The 16,130-nt window shown below is 39.6% G+C and overlaps 1 protein-coding gene across 5 annotated transcripts in view; it reads right to left on the bottom strand.

Moving 5' to 3' along the window:
• The window catches only part of NCKAP5 (NCK associated protein 5), a 605,696-nt gene that overhangs the window by 507,731 nt on the left and 81,835 nt on the right, over positions 1-16,130 (bottom strand). The gene's annotated exons all lie outside the window — the stretch shown is intronic.

The following is a 16,130-nucleotide window of genomic DNA, read 5'->3' as shown; positions in this document are numbered from 1 at the left end:
GAATCCACACAGTTGCTGCTTTAGAGAATTCAGTCTATAACTCTATGTGATCGACCGGCTTTTTCTATAGCTTACTAAGTTCAGTTACAGACCACATTCATGTCCCTAGATGTCCTCAGAAAGGCATATCTCTTGCCTAGTCAGCTGATAAAAAAGTTTACTTAAGGAAAAGCATACTATGAAAGCACAAGGCACGTTCTCCACACATGTCAAGAACATAAAAAAGTTTCTGATCAAATTGAACAATGTGTTCACCATTGCATATATAAATTCATGATGGCAATTTGAGATTCTTCTTATAGAATGCCCACCTGTGGATGCAACATTCTTGGCTTTTACCACAAGTTCCTCATCAGGTTTCAAGACACTGCATAAGTCCTTTCGTGTGTGGAAGATATAATGATTAGGCTACATCCGTTCTGGCCAAGGAATCCATGCCCTAGTAAAATAAGGCCTCCTGTGTGAAATATTTGCAAAAGTGTTCTTAAGCAAGACCAGAGACCACAAATACAAGTTGGGTCCTGTTTAGGGCTAATCCATATCATGCAGCTGTGTCTCAGACAAAAACACTCTCCACCTCTAGCAAAAGGCAGACAAACATTTTAGTCATGACACATTGCAGAATACACAAGGACCCTGGTTTTTCCCCTCCAAGGCAAAACCATAAACAAAATTATTATCTGAGTTACCCCCTTTTTGTACAACTATATGAAGAAATGCCTACATAATACACAGAGTGCCATTCTCAAGGAATGGCTAGCACCGTGCTAAGCATACTTACTAGATAAAAAGCCCCATTGAATTGAGTGGGAGATAGCTCCAAGTAACCATGTATAGCATTGCTCTGCATGACACTTAAAAAAAAAAAGGTTCTAAACTAGTACCAAGTGAAATCACCTCTACAGGATGCTCTCACCTCCATTTAAATTATTATGTTTAGTACAGTATTTATCATATTACTTTTCTATCGCAGAATACCCACAGAAATTTACAGAGTAGCCACACATTCAGTACAATAAAACTTAAACTAAAAAAAAAGCCTAAAACCACAGCAGTAGCAATACAAACACTCTATAGAAATTCATTGGGGAACCAGGGGGGCAGAAGTCCTAACCCGAGTGACCAGTGGTGGCACCAACAGCCTTGGCCAGTCACAGGGTCTTCAGAGTTGTCCTGACAAAAACTGCACTTTAAATTGGCCAATTGTGGCCATTCCAGTGGGCGTGGTTTTGGAGGTGGACTTAGGGGAGCTAGTCTTCATTTAGATCCGCCCCCATAGCACAATATTCCAGCAGTGCTGTGAGTGGGCAGTGTTAGTCGGCAAGGGACATCCCACCCACCCTATATCTTTTGGCCCTGCCTGCAGGTAAGCAGGCAGTGCTCTTGCACAACCTTGCTGTGGAATTAACTGGTTGCCGTATTCAGGGCCAGGGAGGAATTTGTCTGCAGACAAATTGGGCCTATCTAGAGGTTTTGCCCACCTCATAGCAACAATCACATGCACGTAACCCCTCTCCATGTACTTAGGGACTCTACGGAGCAGCCTAGAGTGGACAGACAGGACAGAGTCGGAGAGACTGCTATATGTAGGAAGCGCAGCATATAAAGAAATGAAGATGCATCTCTATTACAAAGCAATAGAATGGGTTGCCATTGCAGGGTTTGCTTTATTAAATGATTCATGTTCAGGACCACAACAATCAGGATTAACAGGCACTGAAATAAATAAATAAATAAATATTTGCAGACACATAGTGCCTGTTTCCATGATGTACACCAGTGAATGTAAAATGCCTTGAGGGACTAAAGAGTTAATAAGGATATAGAAAGAGCACCATTATATAAAACACAATCTGTCACTTAGGCACTGGAAACAGTGTTGGAAGTAGATGGTCTAAGTGCACGCACTTCTACCCTGGAACCACCAGAGAGTACTAAAAAAAGACGAACGTGATTTATAATATACTGATCTTGTTGCACATCCTCATTTCAAATGTTCAAAAGCCCTTGCAGGCTGTCACTTGAAGAAATTTCTGATTATTTGCTATTTTGTAGATCTGTAAATCACCTAAATGCTCATATTACTGCCATGTGCTCTGGTGGTGTGCATCAACAGATCATATCGAAATGAACTCAGGTGATGAATTATTGATAATATTACTCATAGCCAGCAAGCATTAATTTGGGGAGAGAAAATCAGAACTTCCTGCAACTATCCGATTGAATCTAATGTTAACTACAGTACTCAAATCCATTCTTTATTTTCTTTTAATCGCTTGATGGTCACCACAAATATTGTTTCTTATTTATGGTGATACTGAAATATGCTGAATATATTGTGGGACATCTTTTTCACTGTAATAACATGGCACAGTCAGCTTCTCTGCAGCACATACGTTTTTAATACAGTATACAAATAACCCCATTTTCTGACGTGAATCTCAGCAAAGAGTTTCCCTGTTCTGATTTGACAGACTTTGTGGGAATGATTCCAAAACCTTGCATGTTGTGGCCAATAGCTAGTACAATAAAGCTATTTGGATTGGATTGAACCCTTGTATTCTAAATAAATAAATTTATCTCTGTCCTATGGAACGTAATCTACGTTTTTAGCAGCAGAGGAAATGAAGGGAAGGAAGGAAAGAAGGAAAGTATTTGGGCAGTAAGGAGTAAGAGTAAATACAGTTAGAAGACAGTGTATGTATGGCCTCGTTCATATGCAAATATATATGCTGCACTGGCTGCCAGTGTGTTTCCAGGCGCAATTTAGACTGCTGGTTTTCCTTTAAAGCACTAAATGGTTTGGGCCAAAGCTATTAATTGGAATATATGTGCACTCTTACCATTCAATCTGCAGTTTCAGATCTGCTCCACTGGCTCTCCTGGTGTACCATGCCTTAGGTCGGTAAGGTGAATAGTCCTTCGCTATGGTTACCCTACAGCAATGTGTCCTCCCTAAGAGAGGGCAAGTGTTGCAGTGAGACCTGGAGACTGACCTCCTGTGTTGTGGGTGGGTAAGATTGGTCAGCCATAACACCCGATTGGTAGGTCCCTCGATGTTGGGTTCAGTCTGGCCAATGGGGCGCAGTCCAAACCAAAAAAGGCATCAATCAAGGGTGCATATTGGCCCTATTTTTATTCAATTTCTATATAAATGATATGGTACCTCTCTTCTACAATATGAACTTACAGCCTCCAAAACTAGCAGGAAAGCATATCTATCCCTGTGCTGCTTTATGCAGATGACGCAGCAATCCTCTCAAGAACTCCTATAGGCCTTTAAAGAGCCATGAAAATACTAGCAGTATACTGCAAGGAGAGCAAACTAAATTATCAGAAAACCAAAATCATTGCCAAAAGGCCCAAACCTTGCTCATGGTACATCAATGGCCATAAGATTGAGCAGGTCACCCGCTTCAAATATTTGGGTATAACCCTTCACTCTTCAGGAAGTAGAAAAGCCCATGGGGATTATGTTGCAGGGAATGCCCAGAGATTCATAAATGCAATACTCAGGTATTTCAGGACTAAAGGCGGACAATATATACCTGCAGCCCTCAAACTTTTTGAGGCCAAATTCATTGCACAACTTGTATATAGTGCCCAATTAGGCCCCCTTGCCAACTGCACACCATTAGAACTGGTATAATCTAAGTTCTTAAGATCAGCCCTACAAGTGCTTAAACACATCTCCAATGCTACCATACGTCTTGAAACTGGGTTTGTAAGGATTGCCACACTAAATTACTGGCTGAGACTCTCTCTCCTCCTGCGTGGCCTTCCTCCCTTAATTATTAAGTATGGTTTCCAAACGACATGGAAATGTGCAGTGATAAACATAATAACATCTCTAGGCTTCACCCCGCAGACTTGGGTTTTAACAAGCCCCAAAAACCATCAAACAGTGTGTGGAAGATACAAAATGCCAAGAAGATCTAGCCAGGTCCCTGAAATTTTTAATCAGTGAAACCAGAAGACACTTCACCTCCCAGATGCCATATATGACGAACCTTGAAATTCCAAAACAGCAAAGGGCTTTCACTCTGGTCCGTTGCCAGGCCCTCCCTTCAGCCATCCAAGAAGGCAACGTTCTTAAACCGAGGTACCACTGTACAACTGTTAAGTAGTTGTGTGTTAAAAGTAAATTTGTGTATGGTTCTAAATTCTGTACTGTTTTTTATCTGTTTTGCCTGCAAGCCGCTTTAGATGGGCATTTGCTCAGAAAAGCAGCCTAAATAAATACTAAGCATATCATGTTGATTTTGAAAATACACAAGGCCTCTATGAGAAACCAGCTTCTTAAACATTAATTTTAATCTACTTTACAGAAGATTAAATAAATTAATGAAGTACATTATCTGATATTTAAAATAAAATGTTGAGATACAAACATGTAAATACAGGCAACTTCCAGGTGTGGGTGTGGTACTGTGCCTGAAAACTATATAATTTAGCTATATCATTAAAGAAATCATGGATACTTATCTATGGATTAATTATCTGTGTTGAACACAAAACAAAGCAAAGTAAGAAACTAGTGACATAGAGCTAAAATTGAAAATTAAAGTAACTGGGGAGGGTTTTTTTTAATTAAGAAAGTAAAAGGGCTCTGGGAGGTCGAAGGTTTTTTGTTTGTTTGTTTGTTTTTAATTGCTTTCCAGAACTAACAATGGGATTTTTAAAAATAAAATTGGGTAAGGATCCCTAATAGTCTGAACATCTTTCATTCAGATAGAAAAGGATTTGTGGATATATAAGATATATAAGCTATTATATACAGGAGTAGTTAGGGAAGATGTCAGACGACATTTTAATTGTTTCTCACAGGTACCTAGAGGTTGTTAAATGAAATGCAAAATAAAGAACTTAATTCATTTGGCATGTGAGAAGCTTCATTTCCCAACCTTTCCCGATTTTAAAATTGATAATAATATGCAGGAAAAATGCTAGAGTCCTACTTGACCCAATAACTCAACAGGCAACATCTAGTATCATGCAAGTGAACTTCTGCTCTTTTCCTTTCCTTTCCTCCCCCTGGAACCCTCTACCCAAAATCTGCTCTGGAAGCATAATCATAACCCCAAACCACCAGAGGAAAGTCCATTCTGCTGGTGGATGAACACCACTGAATTTCATAATTGTTTGCATCCTTTGCCTCCCCTTCCTCATGTTCCCACAATTGTTCCAGCCAGCACATTTCCCCTTGATATAATCCTACATACTTCTCTCCTCTGTGCTTCTCCGTAAAGCTTGTAAATTCATGTAAATCTGCCTACTAAGATTATTTTCCACATAAGGTTCATGAACCTATATAATATAATGAAAATGCTAGATGCTAAAGGATTCCACAAGCACTCGACTGAATCCTTTAGGGTAGTAAATAAATGTTATGAAAGTTCATGGAGAAACTATTATCTAAATTACTAAATAAAAAAAGACTGGAGTTATGTTCCAGGAATGCATTTCTGGCATGGAAAGTGAAAACTTGTACACAATGTCTTTTTATAGACTGGTCTGGGTAATAAATGGCTGCATTGATGTACTTCTAACTGTAGCCATTTTTCCCTCAAGAGAATTAGAAGTGACATCAGTTTTCACGTTATCTGAGAAGAACAGAATTTATTTTGTTCATAGAATTCCAGTTTCTTTCTTTCTAGCAAGTTTTTGTTACTGAAACAAACTTTTCTTTTGATTATTGTTTCATGAATCATGAGACTAGTAGCCAATTCTTTAATATCATTATTACTGTAATGGAATGCTTTCAACTCTCACATTTTGTATTACTCTAACAAATATTTCTGGAACACTATGGAATTGCTGTTTCTTTTGGGAAAGAGAAAACTTTCCCTGTTGAAATTTGTGACCTCCTTCCCCCATCTGCACCTGAACTGAAGGACACCATGCACTTCTGAGATGATGAATGAAATTAGAATGTGACAGAAATCCAAGCATGGCCACTTACATATCACCAAAAAAGAGAAAATGCATCATCAAAAAAGAGGTGAGAGTAGGATACTGATTTGAATAAAATTTCCATATTCTAATTTATATGTATATATGCAAATATAGAAATAATTACTATAATAATAATAATTTAGAAATAATTACTGTAATTATGAACAGCTACACTATGGTACTATAATAATAATAATTTAGAAATAATTACTGTAATTATGAACAGCTACACTAAGGGTAGCTGGACCCTTCCATTTAGACTACTATAATGTGTTGTGCATAGTGCCTACCTTGAATACAATTTGGAAACTGCAGCTGATTCAAAAAGAGGTTACTAGGATTCTAACCAAGGCAGTCTGCTGGGAACATATTTCACCAGTTTTCCAAGTGGCTACCAGTTCATTTCTAAATCCAGTTCAAGATGCTTGTTTTAACTGTAAAATCTCTACCTAGCCTTAAGATACTATAGGCTTCCCATAGCAATCTGGTTGAACAGCTTGGCTATTTTCTGGTGCTTTTACCTCAGAGTGCCTACTTCCATATGTACCTGCCTGGTGTTAATATTCTACTAAGGTCCTTCAGATCATAGCTGTCAACTTTTCCCTTTTCTTGCGAGGAATCCTATTCGGAATAAGGGAATTTCCCTTAAAAAATGGGAAACGTTGACAGCTATGCTTCAGATGGGCGGTGACTACTATGGGGAAGTCTTTTGTCAGTTGTGCACCTACTTGTTACCAGGCAGACAGATTGGACACACAACCATGACACAACCAAAAGCAGAGTGCATTGGATGAGATCTAAAACGGTGGTGGCATTTTGCCCTATGGTGATTGTGGGGAGGGGATTTAATTGTTTGCAGTTGGTACCTGAAGTGTACCTTTTTGCCCACAGCTGCTTGGCTCATTGCAGTCCCATCAGGCAGCACATCTCAGTGTGATTTTGTCACATGAGAGAGAATCAGCCACACCACCCTGTTTACTGGTGAAGGAGAGAGAACAGCCTAATAGCAAATTTAGATTTACCTTTGCCAACATGAAGCTGTCCAGATGACTATGATGGTTGGAGGCGGCTTGTTAGGGCTGTAGTCCAAAACGTCTGAAGGGCACCAGGTTGGCAAAGTTTAGTTTAGATATTGAATTATCTGTAAATTACACCACTTATGCAAGTAGACTACTTGCACAAGTAATGCAATGTCACAAGCAGAGCTTGGGTTGTGATCTTGGCTCTTCAGAGATTAAAAAGAAAATGCACAACATGTTTCTAATCATGGGGCAGGAGCCATAATCTCAACGGTCAATATGTGAGGAAAGCTCCAAAGGAACTAGTCCATTTATCTTACAAAGTTGTTTATTTGTGTTAATTCAGTCTGCCTTGCTAGAATAACGAAATATGCTTCTTTGCCTTCTTTTCCCATCCCATTTGACTTAAAAAAAAATATTAATCTGAATTTAAGCACGTTAATAATCTCTTTCAAGGTGCTTAGCGCATGCATGATTTCAGTTTCTTTGAACAGTTTAGGAGCACAAAGCAAGAATTAATAAATAGAAACACTGATCATTCTCAAAGTACGGTAAGCTATGATGCAAACTGATGTAAAAAGAAGTATGAAAACAGCAAGCGTAGAAGTTATATGTGGTGGGATGTTTGCCACAGGGTGACTGTTTCGGAATATATTGTTTTCCTTCCATTCCTTTAAGAAAAAAATAGAGTTTGGAACCAGCTCTGCCTGCTCCTAAGATTTCTGTAGGATTTTGTGTCCTAACATTTTTATCTTGATAGCCTTAGTCTGGTCCAAAGAGCAGCAGCCAATGTGCAATCAGCATTCCTTGCTAAAGTCTCTATTTTGTAAACCAAAGGTCACCATATCAAATGCTCTTTAAAGATTTTAATCTAAATAAGGGGGCAGTGCAGAGATAGAAGATTATACTGCTTCCAAATGTTTTAAAAAACAACACAATGCTATGCTCATCAGTCTTTAAAAGATGCAGAACAAGAATGGATTGCAAAAAAAGAAGACTCTTTTGACTGTAAATTCACAAACAAGAGCCTAGTTCCAGTACAGGCCCCTTTATGTGAGATTTGGTTAGCCGTTTATACCCACCTAACTCATTTCAGGATTATTCTTTAGATACCATTTAAATCTGCATAGTCTCCAAGTGTTAGAGAGACTAGTTTCACAATCTCCAGGCTTGAATTCTCTGGCCATGTTTGCACGCAATGCTAAATGGTGGTTTAGCCCTTTGTGGCTGAGCTCAAACAACCCTGAGCGAATAAGTATCAGACTCATGTACTCCTCAATTCCCTTTGCTAGCATTTTCGTTCACTTTCACACAATCATGATTTAGCATTCCATTCAAATTAGGGACCCTGATTTCAAACAAGCAATGGTTAGTTTAACAAACCAGTTTTGTAACCCTGGGCCTTTGAAGCCTGCTTGTTCTGAAACATACCAGGGTTTGTTTTAAACCCAAGATACAGTATCTAGTCCAGACTTAATGTTAAACTGTGATTATTATTATTATTAAGTTAAACTAAACTCCATTCAGTCATGCTTGAAGGGAAGAGGGGAACAGGTTCAGGTTCATCCACAGCCATATGCAAATCTATCTCTACTGCTGAATAGGAAGAAAGTAGCCCCAGAAACCTGATAAAATGCATTCCAAAAGTGAGCTTCATCTATTTACCTTGGTGGACCAAAATCCACTATGAAAATAAATAGTTCCTTTAAAGCCATAGATATTGGCTATTAGAATTGTAAGGCAGAGTGCTCATCTGTTCTCTCTCATCCCATGGCAAGAAAGAGTAAGTGGCCACTTACTCTTTCTTCCTATCCCTAAGATGGCAGCCAAGGGTTCTCTACTGTGTGGTACCAAATGCCCAGGGACACATTTGGAGTATCATACAGTTTCCCCACATTTCCTTTAGAAAGAAAGCTACTGAAAACCCATATATGCCCTGAAATATCTGAGAGGTGGAGGCCTGTTAATAAGCCTAATGCTAAAAGAAGCCAGTCACTAAGGCAGCCTGCTGAAAACACCCCTCTGCTGCCTCTCAGAAGCTTTAGGAACTGAGAGGCCAGAAACAAGAAAAGAATCCATTAGTTGCACAAATGTGCATTCATTGCCAACTTCAATTTTCTTAGTTTCCCTCTTTGGAATCCAGAATCCATGCATAGATTTCTTTGTTTAAAAATTACTCATATTTGGCACATTCAACTACTTTGCTGGAAGAGCCAAATATGGTGCAATAAGGCCCAGTAATTCCTTTGGGTTTCCCCTCCCCTTATAGCTTGCAGCTCTATTTTCAGCAACATACTTTTATTATTAATAGCAGTCCCTCATATACTGCAGATGCCTTGCCAAATAATCACAAAGCATTTTCGCAAGGTATGGTTTGTTTGTGTCTTATTGCCTTACTGAGACACTGAATCCACTGGAGAGAGAAAATCACATCATGTTGAATTAAATAGTACAGGAAATGATCCAGGGAATCTTCTGTTGAGGTAAAGACCCTGTGCCGCTTGACCTCACTAAAGAGACAGGGTCACACATTATTTTTGCCATAGGATTGTAAAGGACTGGAAAAGATGCAGAATTTTCTCACATTTCTTCTAGTAACATTTTTGTCAGTATTCTTTTTGACAAGCTAGACATGGTAGGTCCCATCTGCACTATTCATTTGAAGCAGTCATGGGTTCCCACAAGGAATCCTGGGAACTGTGGCTTCCTATGGGGGTTGAGAGTTTGGAGACCCCTATTCCCCTCACTGATCTACACAGATCCTAACAACTCTCAGCACCCTTAACAACTTACACTTCCCATGATGCTTTGTGGGAAGCCATGGCTGTTTAAAGTGGTATGATACTGCTCTAAATGTGTAGTAAAGATGGAGCCATGGATTCACACCACCCTTTCTTCTTACCGCCATATCTGTCCCTCTTCTTGTAGAATTGATTCTTAACAAGACCGACTTACATGCACTTTCCTAGTGTAGTGCTGGGTTTTCCAGTGGTTTTTTAGTCTCAACAAACATGTAACAATCAATAAAGCAATACATGTCATTTGCTGCCTCTTAAACTATTATGTGTGTTCTGCTGTTATATCAGCTTTGCGAAAGGCAAGGAAGGCTACCCATAAGTTTTCATAATAGTTCACAAGTGCTGGTGTAGGATCAACCATGTTTGGTTATGGCAGCACTGTCTATTGGGTATCACCACTCAAGCTGCAGTAACTTGGTACATTTGACCCAAAGAGTTAAGGCAGGATTGGGAAACGAGATGTTACTCACCTCAATCTCTCCTCAGTCATACATACTAGCTTGCATGCAGACTAGTATTACAGGTTTATGGCTGATTGTTTATATACTATTAATGGAGTCTAAATCAGAGACCAACAAGTGGATTCTGTTCAAAAGTGAACTCTCTTCTCCCTTTACATTACTGAATTTTAGAAGGACCTACTTGAGATGGAATTATACCATTCCAAGTTATGCTTGAGGATGCAGAGATGAGACACTTTAAAATGTTAATATGTACATACATAGGTCCACAGCAGTGCAATCTAACTCTTCAAAGGGAATCTGCAATAAGATCAACAGCAATTGCTGCTCATACTTTCTCATGCTCTGCAATCACAAAAGTTAAGAGCCCTTTTACTGGACCACAAAAGATCAAACTATAGATAGCAGGTTATCATACATCTTCTGAAAAGCAACCAGGCACCACTGTTGTTTGCAGGACAGTTGGGTTTTTTACATTTCTTTTTTTCCTTTCTCTTTCTTTTGCTGCTGCTACTGCCAGCTGCTGTGATCCTCTGATCAAGGGAAGTATAGAAATTTAATTTGAAAAAAGAACAAGAATAATAAGAATAAAATGAGTAATATATGGTCTCATTTTGCTGCCCCATTCAACAATCAGACACCTGCACCCAACTGTACCAGCAGCAGTTTCTCAACCATCTTCAAGAATAATGGTTAGTCACTGTGCAGCAGGTTAGGAGCTAGCATTCTGTCCAGGCCAATGTGAAGTTCATGGCTGGTCAAGGCATAAAGTAGTGGGGCTTAGGTGCTGTTTTGAATTGTATTCATCCAATAAAAGTCAGATGAGGAATGGACCTTAGATTCATTGTGACCGGAACAGTCTTGCCCCTTCCCTCTCATCCTTCCCTCCTCTCTACATGAACCATCCCAGCTGCTGTGGGAGACTCCCCCAATGCAACAAGCCAATCTGTAACCCTCAAGCAAACCTCAAATAATGAAGTACAGTGGTACCTCGGGTTAAGAACTTAATTTGTTCTGGAGATCCGTTCTTAACCTGAAACTGTTCTTAACCTGAGGTAACATTTTAACTAATGAGGCCTCCCACTACCGCTGCCACCCCGCCGCTGCACGATTTCTGTTCTCATCCTGAAGCAAAGTTCTTAACCCGAGGTACTATTTCTGGGTTAGCAGAGTCTGTAACCTGAAGCGTCTGTAACCTGAAGCATATGTAACCTGAAGCATATGTAACCTGAAGCGTCTGTAACCCGAGGTACCACTGTAAATGGCTTGAATATCCAATGTGATAGAATGACAAAACACAAAATTTATGTGGCTTACCACAGTAGTAGTAGTAGTTCTAAACATGATACTCTGTTTATATTTAGTGGTTCACACCACACAGAAAAGGAAGGGGAGGAGGAACTCCTTTGCTCTGGAAGATGATTGTGGTCCTCTGACAAGGAAAAGCACTCATGTTTTAGAAAGCAATAATTCCATTAAGGCAGCATGAGTAGCATTTAGCAAACCACAGCAATGTGCTTTGCTTGCCAAGGTCTTTCACGGACGTGCCCTCTCATTTATCAGTGTTAATTACTGCTGTGCAAGAAGAGTTAAATTCCAGTCCATCAGACTACAGTGCTGGATTTGAGAGGTGGGATGATTCCTCATTTTAGGAGAAACAGCTTTGTGGTTTCTAAGAGACTATCAGTAAATTACACTTCAGGTAAGAAAGCTGTAGTTTAGGAAGAACAATAAGATAGTTAAGCCCCATCCATCTTGAGAGCTACAAAATTCTAGGTGTCATTTGTCCTGCCTTGGTTGAGAGACCAAGAAAGAGTAGTTTGCTCAAGGTTATCTAATAAAGTGGAAGGTTAAGAAAGGGGTTTGAAGCTGTAATCCCCACAACCGAGTTAAACATTTGTACATACATTCTAATGCACATGTGAGCCAGTTGTTTCAGATTGGTCACACTGCATTGCAACAGCACGAAAAATGGAGTGTCAGTCCAGTTCACCAAGACAAATAGAACTTTCCTATCCTAACACTTTTGCACCTTTACAGTGTCTTTCCAATTGCTAGCAGTGTGGGATATATATATATGACTTTGACAGCTTTCATGGTGATTCCATAATGCTCTTTCATAACCTACTATGATTGCAGGGTATGGTCCCATTCCTGCTGTCAATGTGAAAGTGTTTGTAAAATAATTTTTTACGAAGTCTTAACAAGGCAACTTCCCAAAACTTAGCTGTTTTCTTCTATGCCAAAGGCATGAAATGCTAGTGACTATATTGAGAAGCCCAATGGAGCACTACAGTGTACAGAGAGAGGGAAATAGAACGGAAGGGGGGGGCACAAAATCAGCTCCAAAAAATGTAAGTGAACATCTGTTTGCTGTTACAAGAAGTGGATCCTGTAGTCCCAGCTTGGGCAAAATTCCCATTAAAGTCTGGATTTTGAGACCAGGGTTGGTGCCAAGGACTCTGTGATGTTAATCAGGATGCTTCACATATGCTTACTATGATTATTTCTCCCATTCAGCCTTGTCCAGGAACAACCATCCAGTTAAGGCTGTGCTGCAGTTCTAACCTAAATTGTTTGCCAGATAGGTGCATCTTTTAGGTAGGAAGGATCTATAGTTGGCACTGTAAAAGTGCAAGACTTAAATGTTAGAAAATTATCAGGCATGTTTAGGTCTGCCCTGTACTACAGGGATGGGGGGACCTGTGGCTCTCTAGACATTGCTGGATTCCAGCATAGCCAGTGGTCAGGCCTGATGGACATTGTAGTTCAACCATATACAGAAGGTCACAGGTTCCCTTGTCTGTTACACTACAAAGTTCAAGTTATATACCAAGACAGATCACATTATTTCCTTAGGAAGAATTACAGGTACTATTTAATTTGCATGTGTATGTTTGTTGCAAAGCACAAGAAGTGTTTGGTCACTACCAAATCTAGGAGAAGCAGAATGCGTTCAACAATCAGCATTGCTTTTGATTTTATAATCACTGTTCCTAATGCACAGGAGCCCTGTCTGGAGGCATGGGTTTCACAGGTACCATGGGCAGCAGAAAGAACAGGCCTGGTTATAGCATAGTTCGGCTGGCTGACTCTCCTGTGCTAGCTGTTCCAAGCCCAGCAGACAAGAAAAACATGCCATTTTATTCAACCCATATCTAAATATACCAGAAAACCTTGCTAATGCACTGCAGAGCACAACAGGATGGCACTAAGCCACAGTTTGGATTGATTTGTGGCACACATACCAAACAAAGAGAAAGAAGGAGAAGCAAATTGGCCACCATTGTCCTAATGCCTCACAATTGCTATGTGTATCTGTGTGAATGTGTGTGCATGTGATCAGTCTAGGATGCAATAGGAAATGCAAATGTTGCTACATATTAACTCACCCGATGTCCTACAAATGTCATACCCTTTGGTTGGGTTTTTTAACCCCTGCAACAAACTGCTTCTGCTTTCAGGAAAAAATATTTGCTGCATCTGTCTACTAAATTTCTTCCCTAACCATCAATGACAGATTTGGACTGCTAACCCAGGAGAAAAGCATTTAGTTTTGTGTACATCTTTCAGCAGCCTCCCAATAAAGAGTATGGCCAGCAAATGTATTGGAACAAATGAGTGTATTTGAGGCATTCAGCTTCCTTATGGTTTTCTCTAGCATACCTCACAAATCCCTCTGGAACAGTAGCTCTTTTTATTTGTGCTTTGATGTGGCCTTATTGAGTGGCCATGTTGGAAAGGTAACAGGTTTTCATTTAATGTGGTGATGACCCCTCAGTTGGTCCACCCATCATAAAGTGGCCTTTGAGTTTGTAAAGAATTGTCAAGGAGATATCAGCACAACCCTTGAATCTTTGTGGTGCTCAGAAGGAATGTTACTCTTGGGCATTATGCAACATAGCCCTACTTATATATTCTAATGTTCCTACTACATATGAAGAAGTACCTGTTGTGTTTCTAGTAGGAGGCCATGACATAAATAGGCACGATTGAGGAGAAGGCTTCATCCACATCACCACAAAATGAACTTTCCTTACCAGTGGGGCATAAAGAAGACCCTTCTCTGCAAATCTTAAAGCATAGCCAGGCTTGTTTTTGCCCAAAGAGGAGTATATTCAGCTATTTGAGTACCAAGAGTTTTAGCACTTTCAAGGTTAGCATCTGTGCCTTTACATTAGCTCAGAAGCAACTAGGCAGCCAATGTACAGTAATTCATTTAGTGAGCCAATCTTGCTGGTTAAAATTCTGGCAGCTGCCTTCTGTGCTAATTGAAGCTTATGAGTCCTCTTCAAGGGCAGCCCCACATACAGTAGTCCACACAGTAGGTTTCCAGATAATAGCCCAGTGTGGCTAGATTACCCCTGGCCATAAACATTCATTGTGGGCAAACCAGCCACAGCTGGAAAAAAGGCAATCCACACCAATCTGCTTGGACCACAGAGACCCTTTTCAACTTCTGAGTTTCACTAAGGCCAGTCAATACCACCATAACTAAATCACAAGATCACTGTGTAGATAAAATGGGAGAAACTATGTAAAGCCCCCTGAGCTTCTTGGCAGTTGTGATACAAATAAAATACCATGGCAGGGTAATACTGCGGATAAGGCCAATTTTTTAAGTAAAGAGAGCCAATCCAAAAACTTCAGTTTCTAATCCCATCTCACTCTGTGTATCTCTGCTTTTCTTAAAAGACATTCCACAAAATGTGATTATGTTTATTAACATGTTGCTCTGTGAAGGTAGCTTTCAATATTAATCAGACATATACATCATATGCCCATAAACATTCCTTATGAGCCTAATTCTACTTAACTCTAATGACGCGTAGTGCTGATTCAAACAAGCTGTTTCATTGAGCTCAACTAGACCTGCTTCATGAATAAGTGCTATTCAATCAGAGGAACGCTTGCAAACTTCCAGCCCCCAACTGTAGGATTTTAATAGGCAAACTTGCATTTGCACGTTTTCCAAGATGCATCAAAGGATCGTAGAATATTTGAACCCACATGTTGAAGTTTGTTGCAAAATTCTTTAAAAAATATTATTTTGTAGCCTGCCAGCATTTATTTTGGCAATGGATACATGAGGTGTTGCTTAAATGTTTCCATTTGGCAAATGTTCAGTGCTACTTATACATTAAAGATTAACAAGGCATATTTAACCAAAACCCTCCTATTGCAACATGATCCCATGGCATGAAAGATGCTTTGCTTACATTGAAAAAAGATGACGCCCCAAAGACTGGTGATAAGCAACTGAGATGGAAAGCAATCATCAGGCTTCTGCAGTTTTGAGTGCTAGTATGCAGCAATTGGAAGCAACAAGCAGCCGGTAATCCTCATGGGTATCAAAATTTTGACTGCATCATAGGTCTATTTCATTCTCTCTAGATATAAATAAATAAACAAACAAACTGTGTTCTTACAAAAAGCCCATTTCAGGACAATGTTTGGTATACAATTTTTCAGTCATCTGGTGATTTCTTCAAAGTAGCATACACAGTGGGGGGAAATATTCCAATGTTTCAAGAGTCTCAAGTTAAAATAAAACCTTAAGTCAAACAGGTTTTTCAGTACCCTTTCATTGGCACTAGAAAGCAGTATGACAGTGATTAACTATGTGATGGAGACAATAATGTTTTGCAGGTACAACCCAGGCAGCAAACTTTGAACTCTGAGTTGAACACCACTAGGTGGAATTCTGAGGTGAATTTCATGCGTCCCAGATATTTGGATCTAAGTATGTCTTTAAAATGTCTGAGGAGATTCATGCGCCTATCACTTACTGTAATGGAACTGTGAGAAAAGTAGTATTAACATTTGATGGTGCATAGTTACTGGCTAACACAGTCTGTCTATTTACAAAGATTGTCTCATAACTTTTGCCCAAATCA

Source organism: Podarcis filfolensis (assembly GCF_964270895.1).
Source record: "Podarcis filfolensis genome assembly, chromosome: 1".
Lineage (NCBI taxonomy): Eukaryota > Metazoa > Chordata > Lepidosauria > Squamata > Lacertidae > Podarcis > Podarcis filfolensis.
Note: the sequence above shows the minus strand (reverse complement) of the source record. Positions and strands in the feature narration are given on the sequence as shown.